Raw genomic sequence first — 12,255 nt, 5'->3', positions numbered from 1 at the left:
GTCCCTCCCCAGTCTTGCCTTGGGTGTCTTTTCATAAACACATTGTTCCAACTAGCCTGTCCCTGAAGAATCCTTCAGCTCTAATGTTCTAGGTTCTCCAGCCCTCACGGCCCACACTGGAATGGACAGAGTCAACAGTCCTTTGTATTTGTTCAAGATGCTGTTGTTTAGAAGTCAAACCCCCAGAGAAGTAAGTGTTCCTTATTCCAAGAAAGCTGCTCTGACTCTGACTCCCAAATTCAGGATGGGGGCTCCCCTTTAGCTTCTCACAATCTCCACACTTCTATGATGCTGCCTACTCAGCCCACTGAGTTCTAATTGTACCTTTAAGATTCTGTTTTCTCCTCATGTGTGCGAACTCTTTCATGGGGCCAGGCTTCATGTCTTCTGTGCCCAAGACTGGTCAGTCCACATGGCAGGGGCCCAGAAACTGTGTGCTCAGGCAGCTCTGCGTGGTCACAAAGCTGTGTTTATGTGACTCTTCGAGGACAAGGCTACAAGATCTGCACATGTAATTAATTCATGAATGTGGTCCCATCTTGCAGCCCATGGAATCTTAGTTCCCTGACCAGGAATCGAGCCCTGTGCCCCCTGCATTGCGATCTCAGTGTCTTAACCCCCAGACCGCCAGGGGAGTCCTGCTCTACTCTTTAGATAAGGAAACCAAGGCTGGGTTTGTGTTACACAGGACAGAGCAGGCTGGTCTCTTGGGGATTCAGATCAGCGATGACAAACTTTGACAACAACAGGAGCAGTAATTAACTTTTGTCAAGTGTTTTCCAGGCCCAGGGCTTCCCTGGTGCCTCAGATGGTAAGGAATCCACCTGGGTTTGATCCCTGGTTTGGGAAGATTCCCTGGAGAAGGGCCCAGCTACTCACTCCAGGATTCTCGCTTGGAGAATCCCCATGAACAGAAGAATCTGGTGGGCTGCAGTCGGGGTGGCAAAGAGTCGGACATGAGAGAGCGACTTTCACTTTGCTGGAGCCAGGGTCTGTTGCACATCAGCTGCACTGTCTCAGTTAGTTGTCACGCCATGAGGTGGCTGCCAGCACCCCCATTTTACAGAACACGTCCTGAGGCTCAGGGAGATCACAGGATGTGCCTGGGTCACACCGTTCCTGAGGAGCTGGGCTGCAGTCTGCCTGGAAACATGGTAACTCTGCAGCTCTGTTCTCAGAACCGCCACAGGCTGATGCTCCCAACCTATCAAGGGGAAGCCTGAGGGCCATAAAAGAAGTGATGCCTGTCCCAGGCCGTGTGGCTGACGGAATCGCGTGTGGAATATTCCGATCTTATCTCCAGTGCTTTTCTGACCCCTTGGTAACCTCAGGCCTGTCCCCTTTCCTGACGTCCGGGCAGGCGGGGAGGGGCAGAGAAGAAGGCCTTACCTCTGTTGAAGGAGCAAGGCCCTTGCCAAGCCAGCTCAGCCTCCCCAGGCGGTTTCATGGTCCAAATACCAGCCTGGTTGCGGTTCATCGGGTTTTATGATCAGGGGTGACGTAGTTTCTTCACTCGCTTGCACGCTGTTCAACTCACAACTCACAGGCACAGGCTTCCCAGGGCAGACCAAGAGCTGTGTGTTTAGAGGGGCTGCCTGATCGGAAAGTCAAACAGGACTCACTGGCTGCGGGGCCTTGGGCACATGTACTCCCCTCTCTGCATCGTGATCTCCCTTGTAACGTAATTCGGAGAGTTGGGTTGAAACTTTGAATAACACTTTAGGGGAAATGCAGATTTTTAGTCCCCACGTGTTGAGGTTCCAATGAAGTAAGTCTTGGGGGAAACCTGGGAATCTGTATTTTTACATCTCCTGGGGTGACTTTGAGGCATGCCATATAAGAAACACAGATCTGGATGACTTCCAAGAGCCTTCCAACCTGAGCACAGAGAGTTTGTGGCTTTCCACGGAGGATTCATGGAGTCCCAGGCTCGTCTTTCGATATAGTAATAGTAGGCGTGCAGCTGAAGGAATGGACTCTTTTTAAAACTTTTTGTTTATTTATTTATGGCTGTGCTGGGTCTTCTAGCTGCACGCAGGCTGTGTCTCATTGTGGTGAGCGGGTGCTGCTCCTTGCTGCAGCGTACGAGCTTCTTACTGTGGCGGCTTCTCTGAGCGTGGGCTCAGCAGTCGTAGCCCACATCCTCATGGCATGTGGGATCTTCCTGGATCAGGGATTGAACCCATGTCTCCTTCATTAGCAGGTTGATTCTTTACTACTGAACCACTAGGGAGGCCCCAGGAATGGGCTCTCTTATTGGGGTTTATGAGAATAGAGTGGAGACAAGAAGTTTTCCCAGAGAGGTTGGTTTTGTCTCCATATGGACGGCTGATTTTTTTGTGAGGTGGTGAGCTTCCCACCACTAGGCAGGTACAAACTGAGAGTCAGCTGAGTTGAGGTTCAGGTCTCTGTGGTAAGGGGCAAATAACCACAGAAAGAGCTGTTAAGAGAGAGAGTCATTCCAAAGAATGAAGAATGAAGAGGAGGGGTCTTTGGAGTCAATAAACTTAAAGTCAGGCTTCACCAAGCACGGGGATTGTACAGACCCGAGGCTAGATTTTCTCAACAGAAAAATAGGCACCACCAGATTCACCTGTCTCACTGGGACATTGTAGGGAAAACATAAATAAATAACAAAGGGCCTGGTGTAGAGCCCAGCACACAGTAGGTGCTCAAGGAAGGCCTGTGGTCTGGCTTTTATTTAGTTTTCACTTGCTCATTCCTTTGGCTCCACTCTTAGTTCCAGGAAAACCTAACTTCAGGGAGAGAGAGCTGCTCACCCAACCACATGTTCTATTATGTAAGAAACCGGGGCTTGTGCTAAATACAAAATCAACAAACAAAAACAGAATACGGGATGATTACTGGACGACAGAGGTTTCTGTAGCTGAGGGCATGGGGTATGGGCCGCTGATGAAAATATGTTTTGCCCTTATTCTTTTTAAATATTCAAGTGCAATTTCCAGTTGGGGCTGGGCCAAGCTCAGGGCCTGCTCAGCACATCTGTAATGGGTTTAATGGGTTTTGAACTTGTTTAGTCTATTTGTCCCAGCATCAGTGGGATATAACAGTCACAGAACACACTTTGGCCCTCGACACGGCACAGACGTCTTATCTCCAGGCAGCAGGGACATAGGCAAGAGTGGTGTTCCCTAGCCTCCTCCATGATCCTAATCACTCCATGGTGCAATTTCAAATCTAAGCATCACCGTGTTTCACCCCTGGCATGACAATAAACAGTCACTTTTTGTCTCATGCCTTATATACCCAAGTGGGCTTCCCTGGTGACTCAGATGGTAAAGAATCTGCCCACAATGCAGGAGACCTGGGTTCGATCCCTGGGTCGGGAAGATTCCCCTGGAGAAGGGAATAGTTACCCACTCCAGTATCCCTTCCTGGAGAATTCCATGGACAGAGGACCCCAGCAGGCTACAGTCTATGGGGTCGCGAAGAGTCAGACACCCCTGAGCAACTAACACTTATAAATGCCAAGGTGATTGCAATTCCTGACCCATCCCTTACTTTCCCCAGACCTCCACACCTTTGCTCATTCTGCTTCCATAAGCCTGCATACTCTGGTTGTCTGTCTGCCTTAGTTTAGTCACTAAGTCCTGGCTGATTCTTTGTGATCCCATGGACTGTAGCCCACCAGGCTCCTCTGTCCATGGGATTCTCCAGGCAAGAATTCTGAAGTGGGTTGCCATTTTCTTCTCCAGGGATCTTCCCGACTCAGGGATCACACCCAAGTCGTCTGCATTGCAGGCGGATTCTTTACCATCTGAGCCTCCAGGGAAGCCCTAAGTTTGTTAGGCAGTTGCAGCGTCTGTTTTGGCTGTTTGGCTAGTTACTCCTCCTTGATCCCTGGTCAGGGAGCCTGGGGCTTCCCCGGTTGGCTCAGGAAGATCCCCCGGAGAAGGGCAAGACAACCCACTCCTGTATTCTTGCCTGGAGAATTCCATGGACAGAGGAGCCTGGTGGGCTACAGTCCCCGGGGTCGCAAAGAGTCGGACACAACTGAAGTGACTTAGCACACATACACTCCTTAGCACTCCCTGGATGGGAGGAGAGGGCGGGAAGCTCCCCATCGGGTATGGTCTTGATGGAATGTAAACCACTGTGTTAGGCTTTCTCTCATTATCCAGGCAGAGGTGCCAACCAGAGCCTCACTCTCAGGACTCTTGGGTCTTAAGCAGAGTGATTCAAGAAAGAAACACTGGGGGTCTGTTTGGCTGGAGAGCCTGGAGGAGATTTTTGAGCTCTTCCTGCTACTGAGTCCCTGGCTTTCTCACTCTTTCAAGTCTTGTCCTCCAGCCTTCCTTCCCACCCTGGTGGAAGCCTGGGAGCCAAGCTCCCCCAGATGCTCGTGTTAACTTCTCTCTGTGTCCAATTCTGTTGCTGCCGCTTGCAGCCTATGAACCCTGGCACTAATATTCTACCACGATGCATGAGTGTTTTCCTTGGGAAGCCTTCCTTGAACTCTGATATAGGGCTCATGTATTTATTCGTGATCTTCTTGTGGGACCTGTTGCTGTTATTCAGTCATTTAGTTGTGTCTGACTCTTCGGGACCCCATGGACCGCAGCATGCCAGGCTTCCTTGTCCCTTACCTATGATGTGCTTGATTCTGTTCATTGCTCAGGCAACACACAAGCTAGGTACCTCCTTTGAGGTTCTCCAAATAAACAGAGATCACATCTATGTTAGCCCTACCACAGCAGGACAGAGAGCTCTAGGTTTTATGACTGTCTCCCCTCCAGGCTGTGTGATTATCAGTAGCCGGATAGTGCTTCATTCACCTAGGGGCCTCTAAGGTCCTGGAATGGTACCCGGAGCATCCTTGATGCTCAATAATGGGGATGCAACAGAACTGACTTACTCTGGGGGACTCCCTACAGAGCAGTCTCAGCCTTAAGTCCAAAACATCTTTGAGAACTAACAGACTGTGTCGTATTTCGGAAAGCAAAGAGGGAAAAAAAAACTTTGAGAGAAAAATCCTGCAGTGGGTGTGTGCTTCAGTTCAATGAAGAACTCATTTGCTGTTGGTCTGGTTTTTTTTTTTTTTTTAATCACATTCTAGTGGTAGCCATGACCCACTGAGGGCTTTGGTGACTGGATGGAAAGATTTCATCCAGGCGTTCTAGTAAAAATCCCAGTGAAAGAGATTCCCATTCCCCCTCTGTCCACACCCTTCTGTCTTTACCCAAGAAGCCTTAATGGACCTTCAGTGCAACTCTGACATGATGGAAATTGCAAAGAGATGGAATTTCCACCTTGGGCCGACAACAGAGGAATGTTATTCTTCTTTCTCCAACCCTGGAACTGGCAAGCCGCTTCTGGGTGGGAGAAGGGACTTTGAGAGGGAAGAACGAGAGCAGGAGAAAGGGAGGCAGAGACTGAGATGATGGAAGGCCAGGCCTCCAGCTGTTCACTCCTGGCATCTGTGCCCCCGATGGCTTTGCCCATGCTTCTGGAAGATCATTGTCACTGGGGCCCACATCTGGAGAGCACCATACAGGTTGTGAAGGCCTTTCACTGTTATCTGTAATCAGATTCCCACAGCAAAGTGGGCAGAGCAAACATCACTGGCCCTTGTGACCAGTGAATCCCCTAAAATTGTCACATGCCGCTGTTTAGACAGTAGTGACGATAGTGATGATGATGGTAGTGAGGAAAACCAATGCTTCGAAAGCACTCAGAACAGGCCAGGCCCTGGTCTGTGTGTTTGCCTACATAGTATTCACTATTGAACCTCCATGGCATTTCTGCAAGATGGGTTTTTTTATCCTCACTTTCCAGACAAGGAGAATGAATCACACCAGGGTTTAGCAGTTGGCCCAAGATCACACAGAAAGCCCGTGGCAGAGCCAAGATTCAAGTCCAGACAGTTTGCCTCCAAAATCTATGTTCTAAACCACTATTCCATGCCTGCCTGCCTATCAAAGCAGGGCAGAGAAACAGGCCTGACTCCTAATTTCACTTCGATGTTGGTAGCATTGTATAAAGAGAAAAGTGCCATTCTGGTGGGAGACATTCATTCATTCACTCAAATATGTGCTGGGCAACTATAACATGTCTGTTCCTGAGTTGGACAGTGGGGACCAAGGTTCAGGAAGAGTTGTCTCAGCACCCATCTCACTGGTCATGTAAGGGCCATGAACCTCAAGACTATATCCAGCTCCCAAAACATGTTAGGTGTTTAATACATAGTGTTGAGTGAATGTGTTGTTCCTGCTTTTGTGTGGTTCACAGTCTGGAGGAAAAAAACTTTAAATATATACTCATTTTTATAATATATAATTACATCTATGTGTGTATACACACACATACATATTTATATACACACACACATACATAGACATACACACACATATATAGGAATGTTGAGAGTTGTAGTCTACCCTGGAGAAGGCAATAGCACCCCACTCCAGTACTCTTGCCTGGAAAATCCCATGGACGGAGGAGCCTGGCAGGCTGCAGTCCATGGGGCCACTAAGGATCGGACACGACTGAGCAAGTTCAGTCTCATTTTTCACTTTCATGCATTGGAGAAGGAAATGGCAACTTATTCCAGTGTTCTTGCCTGGAGAATCCCAGGGGTGGGGGAGCCTGGTGGGCTGCAGTCCATGGGGTCGCAAATAGTCGGACACAACTGAGCGACTTCACTTTTACTTTTCACTTTCATGCATTGGAAAAGGAAATGGCAACCCACTCCAGTGTTCTTGCCTGGAGAATCCCAGGGACGGGGGAGCCTGGTGGGCTGCCGTCTATGGGGTCGCATAGAGTTGGACACGACTGAAGCGACTTAGCAGCAGCAGCAGCAGCAGCCAGTATTCTTGCCTGGAGAATCCCATGGATAGAGGAGCCTGGAAGCCTACAGTCTGCGGGGTTGCAAGAGTCGGGCACGACTTAACGACTAAACCACCACCACCACCCCAGTGTGCCCTGGGGCTGGAGTGGAAGAACATGAGTGGAAGGGTTACTGGCACTGCCAGTAGTTCAACACACCTGAAACAGGTATTGTAGATGGGGCACCATCCGATAAGGCTGGACAAGTAAACCGTCATGTGGCCTCAAGAGCTGTGCATTACCTGATGAGGTTGAGCTCAGCAGACTTTATTTAAAGGGTCCTACAGTAAATATTTTAAGCTTTGTGGGCCATACAATTTCCATTGCAACTACTCAACTCTGCTTCAAAGGTAGACATAGAGAATATGTCAGTGAATGAGCATAGCTCTATTCCTCCAAAAATTACTCACAAAATTGGAGGCAGGCTAGCTATGTCCTATGGGCTGTAGTGTGCTGATCCCTGCTGCAGGGTTTTGGGTTCTCTTGAGGCAGTATGATCAGATGTCCCTCCTTTATTCATCCCTTAAGTATTTCTCGAACACCTAATGTGCCCCATGTATAGCAGCAGTTGCTTCACTCTTGTTGCTCACAGACTAGTGGGATAGAAAGACTCAGAGTGCCCTGGCAAGTGCTGCGATGGATCGAGAGAAAAGGAGTCATGGGGTCAGAGAAATAGGCCCTTAAACCCAAATTTGGAAGGTTTAACACATGCCACATTCTCCAAGGAAATAATATCTGAGCTCTGGCCCAAAAGATGAGTAAATGAACTGAAAAAATGTTCCAGATAAATAAAGGCTGGGTAGAGATAGAAGATGTTCAAGGGTAGATGGCCTGAGATGAGTTCAGGAGCATGGATTGTGGTAGGGAGCACAGCAAGAACTGAGGCTGAATGTTAAGTATCCATTAGAACAGTGTCACCCAATAGAAATACAGGGTTGATCATATATGTGATTTTAAAATTTCTAGTGAAAGTGAAATTCGCTCAACCCTATCCACCTCTTTGCAACCTCATGGATTGTAGCCCATCAGGCTCCTCAGTTCAGTTCAGTCACTCAGTCGTGTCTGACTTTTTGCGACCTCGTGGACTGCAGCACGCCAGGCCTCCCTGTCCCTCACCAACTCCTGGAGCTTACTCAAACTCATGTTCATTGAGTCAGTGATGCCATCCAACCATCTCATCCTCTGTCGTCCCCTTCTTCTGCCTTCAATCTTTCCCAGCCTCAGGATCTTTTCAGATGAGTCAGTTCTTCGCATCAGGTGGCCAAAATATTGGAGTTTCAGCTTCAACATCAATCCTTCCAGTGAACACCCAGGACTGATTTCCTTTAGGATGGACTGGTTGGATCTCCTTGCAGTCCAAGGGACTCTCAAGAGTCTTCTCCAGCACCACAGTTCAAAAGCATCAATTCTTCAGTGTTCAGCTTTCTTTATAGTCCAACTCTCACATCCATACATGACTATTGGAAAAACCAAAGCTTTGACTAGATGGACCTTTGTTGGAAAAGTAATATCTCTGCTTTTTAATATGCTCTCTAGGTTGGTGGTAGCCTATCCCTTCTCCAGCAGATCTTCCCAACCTAGGAATTGAACCAGGGTCTCCTGCATTGAAGGTGGATTCTTTACCAGCTGAGCTATCAGGGAGCCATATTTAAAGAGTTCAAAAGCAATGAGTGAATTTAAATTTAATAATGCAGATGGTCCCTGACTTATAATTTTTCAACTTTACCATGTGACTCACACAGTGAAGAACCTGCCTTTAATGCAGGAGACCCAGGTTCTATCCCTGGGTTGGGAAGAGCCCCTGGAGAAGGGAATGGTTAGCCACTCCAGTGTTCTTGCCTGGAGAAATCCATGGACAGAGGAGCCTGACTGACTACCAACCAGGAGGTCCCAAAGAGTTGAACATGACTGAGTGACTAACACTTTCACTTTCTTCAAAAGTGATAGACATTTCAGTAGAAACCATACTTTGAATTTTGAATGCTGATCTTCTCCCAGGCCAGCCATATGCTGTAAGATCCTCTTTTATGATGCTGGGCAGTGGCAGCCCCAGCTCCCAGTCAGGTATATGATCAAGAGGGGAGACAGCCCATACACGTAAACCATTCTGGACCCAGGCACCCATTCTGCTTCCCACTTTCAACACAGTATTCAATGACATGAGATATTCAATGCTTTATTATAAGATAGGCTAGTGTTAGATGATTTTGCCCACCTGTAGGCTGATGTCACTGTTCAGATCACATTTAAGGTAGGCTCGGCTAAGCTGTGGTGTGTCTGACTCTGTGACCCTGTGGACTGTAGCCCACCAGGCTCCTTTGTCCGTGGGATTTCCCAAGCAAGAATACTGGAGTGGGTTGCCTTTTCCTTCTCCAGGGGATCTTCCCGACCCAGGGGCTGAACCTGCATCTGCTGCATTGGCAGGTGGATTCTTTACCCTCTGAGCCCTCAGGGAAGCCCATGATGTCCACTAGGTTAGGTGTATTAAATGCATCTCCAATTTACGATGACATTTTCAACTGATGATGGGTTTACAGAGATTTAACCACAGCATAAATCATGGAAGATGTGTCTGATTTAATACAATATGTTATGAATATTATCCTATCAACATATTATTAATATAAACAATTATCAATATTTCTTCTTTGGTACTAAGTCATTAATATCCAATGTGTTCCTTCCGCTTGCAGCGCATCTCAATTCAAGCTAGCCGTGTTTCTTTCAGTGCTCAGTAGACACGTGTGCTAGTAACTACTGTGCTGGATGCTGCCAAAGTTAGGTCATGCAAAGCTGTCTGGGGCATCAGTGGAGGCTGGGCTATAGCATAAGTGCAGTGAGATTTTTATATATTAATATCACTCTGGTAGCAGGATAGCCTGTTATCTTTACATTTCTGACCAATTGCCTTGGACTAGGAAGCTCAAAGGAGAGAAGCAAAAGGCAGAAGAAAGGAAGAGGGAAGAATGTCCAGCTTAGGATGGGAAGGAAAAAGCGTGTGTGTGGCCTTATTAGAAAACATAGGGAAATGAAAAAGAATAGAACCAAATATCCAGCTGACCTAAACAGGTGGTGGTTGAGAGGTCAGATGTCTGGGAGATCTTGCTCACACAATGAGGCGTCAAAGCCTAGGTGTTGAGTCAGCGGTCAGCTCTGCTAACTACCTGAGAACCACCAACCCTCTCATTCAGAACCTGAGGATGTCAAGAGCAGGAAGGCAGGTCAGCCCAGGAAGCCACCTCATTCTCCTTGCTGCTAGCTGGTGGTCCAGTTTGCAGAACCTACCCCAGCCTGGGGCACAGAAGCTTGGCACTCCCTCACATCTGAGCCTCTGAGGGCCGAGACCCATTTTTCAACCAAAACTCACTAGACCTCCTGGATAGGTGGGCTAGTTTTGATTATAACAACCCCTTCTCAGGTGCTCAGATTTCCTTCTGTTTACCCATTTCCCCACCTGTCATCAGGCTTCCCTGGTGGCGCGAGTGGTAAAGGACCCGCCTGCCAATGCAAGAGACACAGAAGACTTGGGTTCCATCCCTGGGTCAGGAAGATCCCCTGGAGGAGGAAATGGCAACCCACTCTAGTGTTCTTACCTGGAGAATGCCACGAACAGAGGAGCCTGCAGGGCCACAGTCCATGGGGTCGCAAAGTGTCGGACACGTTTGAAGCAGCTGAGCACACCACCTACCATCAACACTTTAAACATAGGCTTTTACTTCATTATCCATATTTGACTGTATTTATTAAGACACAGGTAATCAGGCTGTGCTAAGTGTTGGAATTACTGATTATTTCTTAAAATCGTCTTTTCTGTCTCTAACTACATGCTTGTCTTACTTAAGCCTTAGCGATCGAAAGTCTTTGGGGGCACCTTTAATGAAAAAAATGAAAAAACTTGGTAATTAACATGTGATCTCTGTGTGTGTGTGTGTGTGTGTGTGTGTGTGTGTGTGTTTTTATACCTCACCAAAGTGCTGAAAAAATGTTTTCTTAATTGAATTAGTTACAGCCTGGAGTTTTACAACACTAATTGGATTAGCATCACTTAACACATGCTCTGTCCAAATTCATTCCTATCTTCCTCAAACAAACACAGAAGACCAATGGTGAGCCAGGAGATATAAGTTGAATGAGAAGCAGCTTGTGTGTTCTGAGAAACAGAAGTAAATGGACAGTTAGTATAGTCTGAGGTGATTTGGGAGGAAACAGGCTAGTGGGGACTCACAGGTCTTCTAGGCTTGGTTGAGCTTGGGTAAGACTTCCAGGAGCATCACTGGGCGTAGTTATGCTGGGGGTTCACATTCAGATTTCACCCCTCAATGGTCTTATGACCTTGGGAACATTATTTAAAAGTCCTCATGTACAAAATGAGAATATCGTGTCGGGCATATAGTGAGCCTGTGATCAGTGCAAGCGATACTAATACATATTAATATACTTATCTAAGTTGAGGCCTAAAGGATGGATGGGAATGAGCTCTGTGTAGTCAAAGGAGAGTGTTCCAGGGAGTACAGAGCTCGAGTCCGAAGCTCAGATCTCAGAGAACATTTTGTTGTTGTTCAGTCGCTCAATCGTGTCCAACTCTGTGACCCCATGGACTGCAGCATGCCAGACTTCCCTGTCCTTCACTATCTCCTAGAGTTTGCTCAAGCTCACCTCCATTGGGTCGGTGATGCCATCCAACCATCTCATCCTGTGTCACCCTTCTCCTGCCCTCAGTCTTTCCTAGCATCGGGTCTTCTCCAGTGAGTTGGCTCTTTGCATCAAGTGGCCAAAGTATCCGAGCTTCAGCCTCAGCATCAATTCTTCTAATGAATATTCAGGGTTGATTTCCTTTAGGATGGGCTGGTTTGAGAGGACATGGTATGTTACAGGAACCAAAGAGAGTTCAGTTTGGCTGGAGCATAAAGTGAGGGGTGGGTAGGTGGCAGTGGGGTTGGGAGCAGAAGACAAGTCTTGCACGGTAGGCGGAATCTGAAACTTTGGGCTGCTGTGTCCTTGAGAAGTGAGCCTATTTCCAAATCTCAGGCTCTGGAGACAAATTTACAGGTGAACAGAGTCCCAACAACTGATGCTTTGTATGTGTTAACATGAGTTACAAGAGAACCACAGATGTTTGAGATGAAAGCCTTTGGCAGGGAGCTTCGTGGAAAATATTTTTTTAAAAATATCAGCACAGAGAAAAATTAGCAATGACTTGACAGAAAGCCATTCCCCTAGCGGAAGGGAAATATCAAGGTTTTGGGTTTGGGTCTTGGATGGTGTACTGAATGTCTGGAAACTAAGTTTTCTCTTTGGCTGCTTGGGAAGAGGTTTTAAAATTGGTCCTTGGGAATTCTGCCTCCCTGGCCTGCACTGGTAGAAAGGGTGTGTGTGTGTGTGTGTGTGTGTGTGTGTGTGTGTGTGTGT

Source organism: Oryx dammah, unplaced genomic scaffold (assembly GCF_014754425.2).
Source record: "Oryx dammah isolate SB20612 unplaced genomic scaffold, SCBI_Odam_1.1 HiC_scaffold_1, whole genome shotgun sequence".
In the NCBI taxonomy this organism is placed as follows: domain Eukaryota; kingdom Metazoa; phylum Chordata; class Mammalia; order Artiodactyla; family Bovidae; genus Oryx; species Oryx dammah.
Note: the sequence above shows the minus strand (reverse complement) of the source record.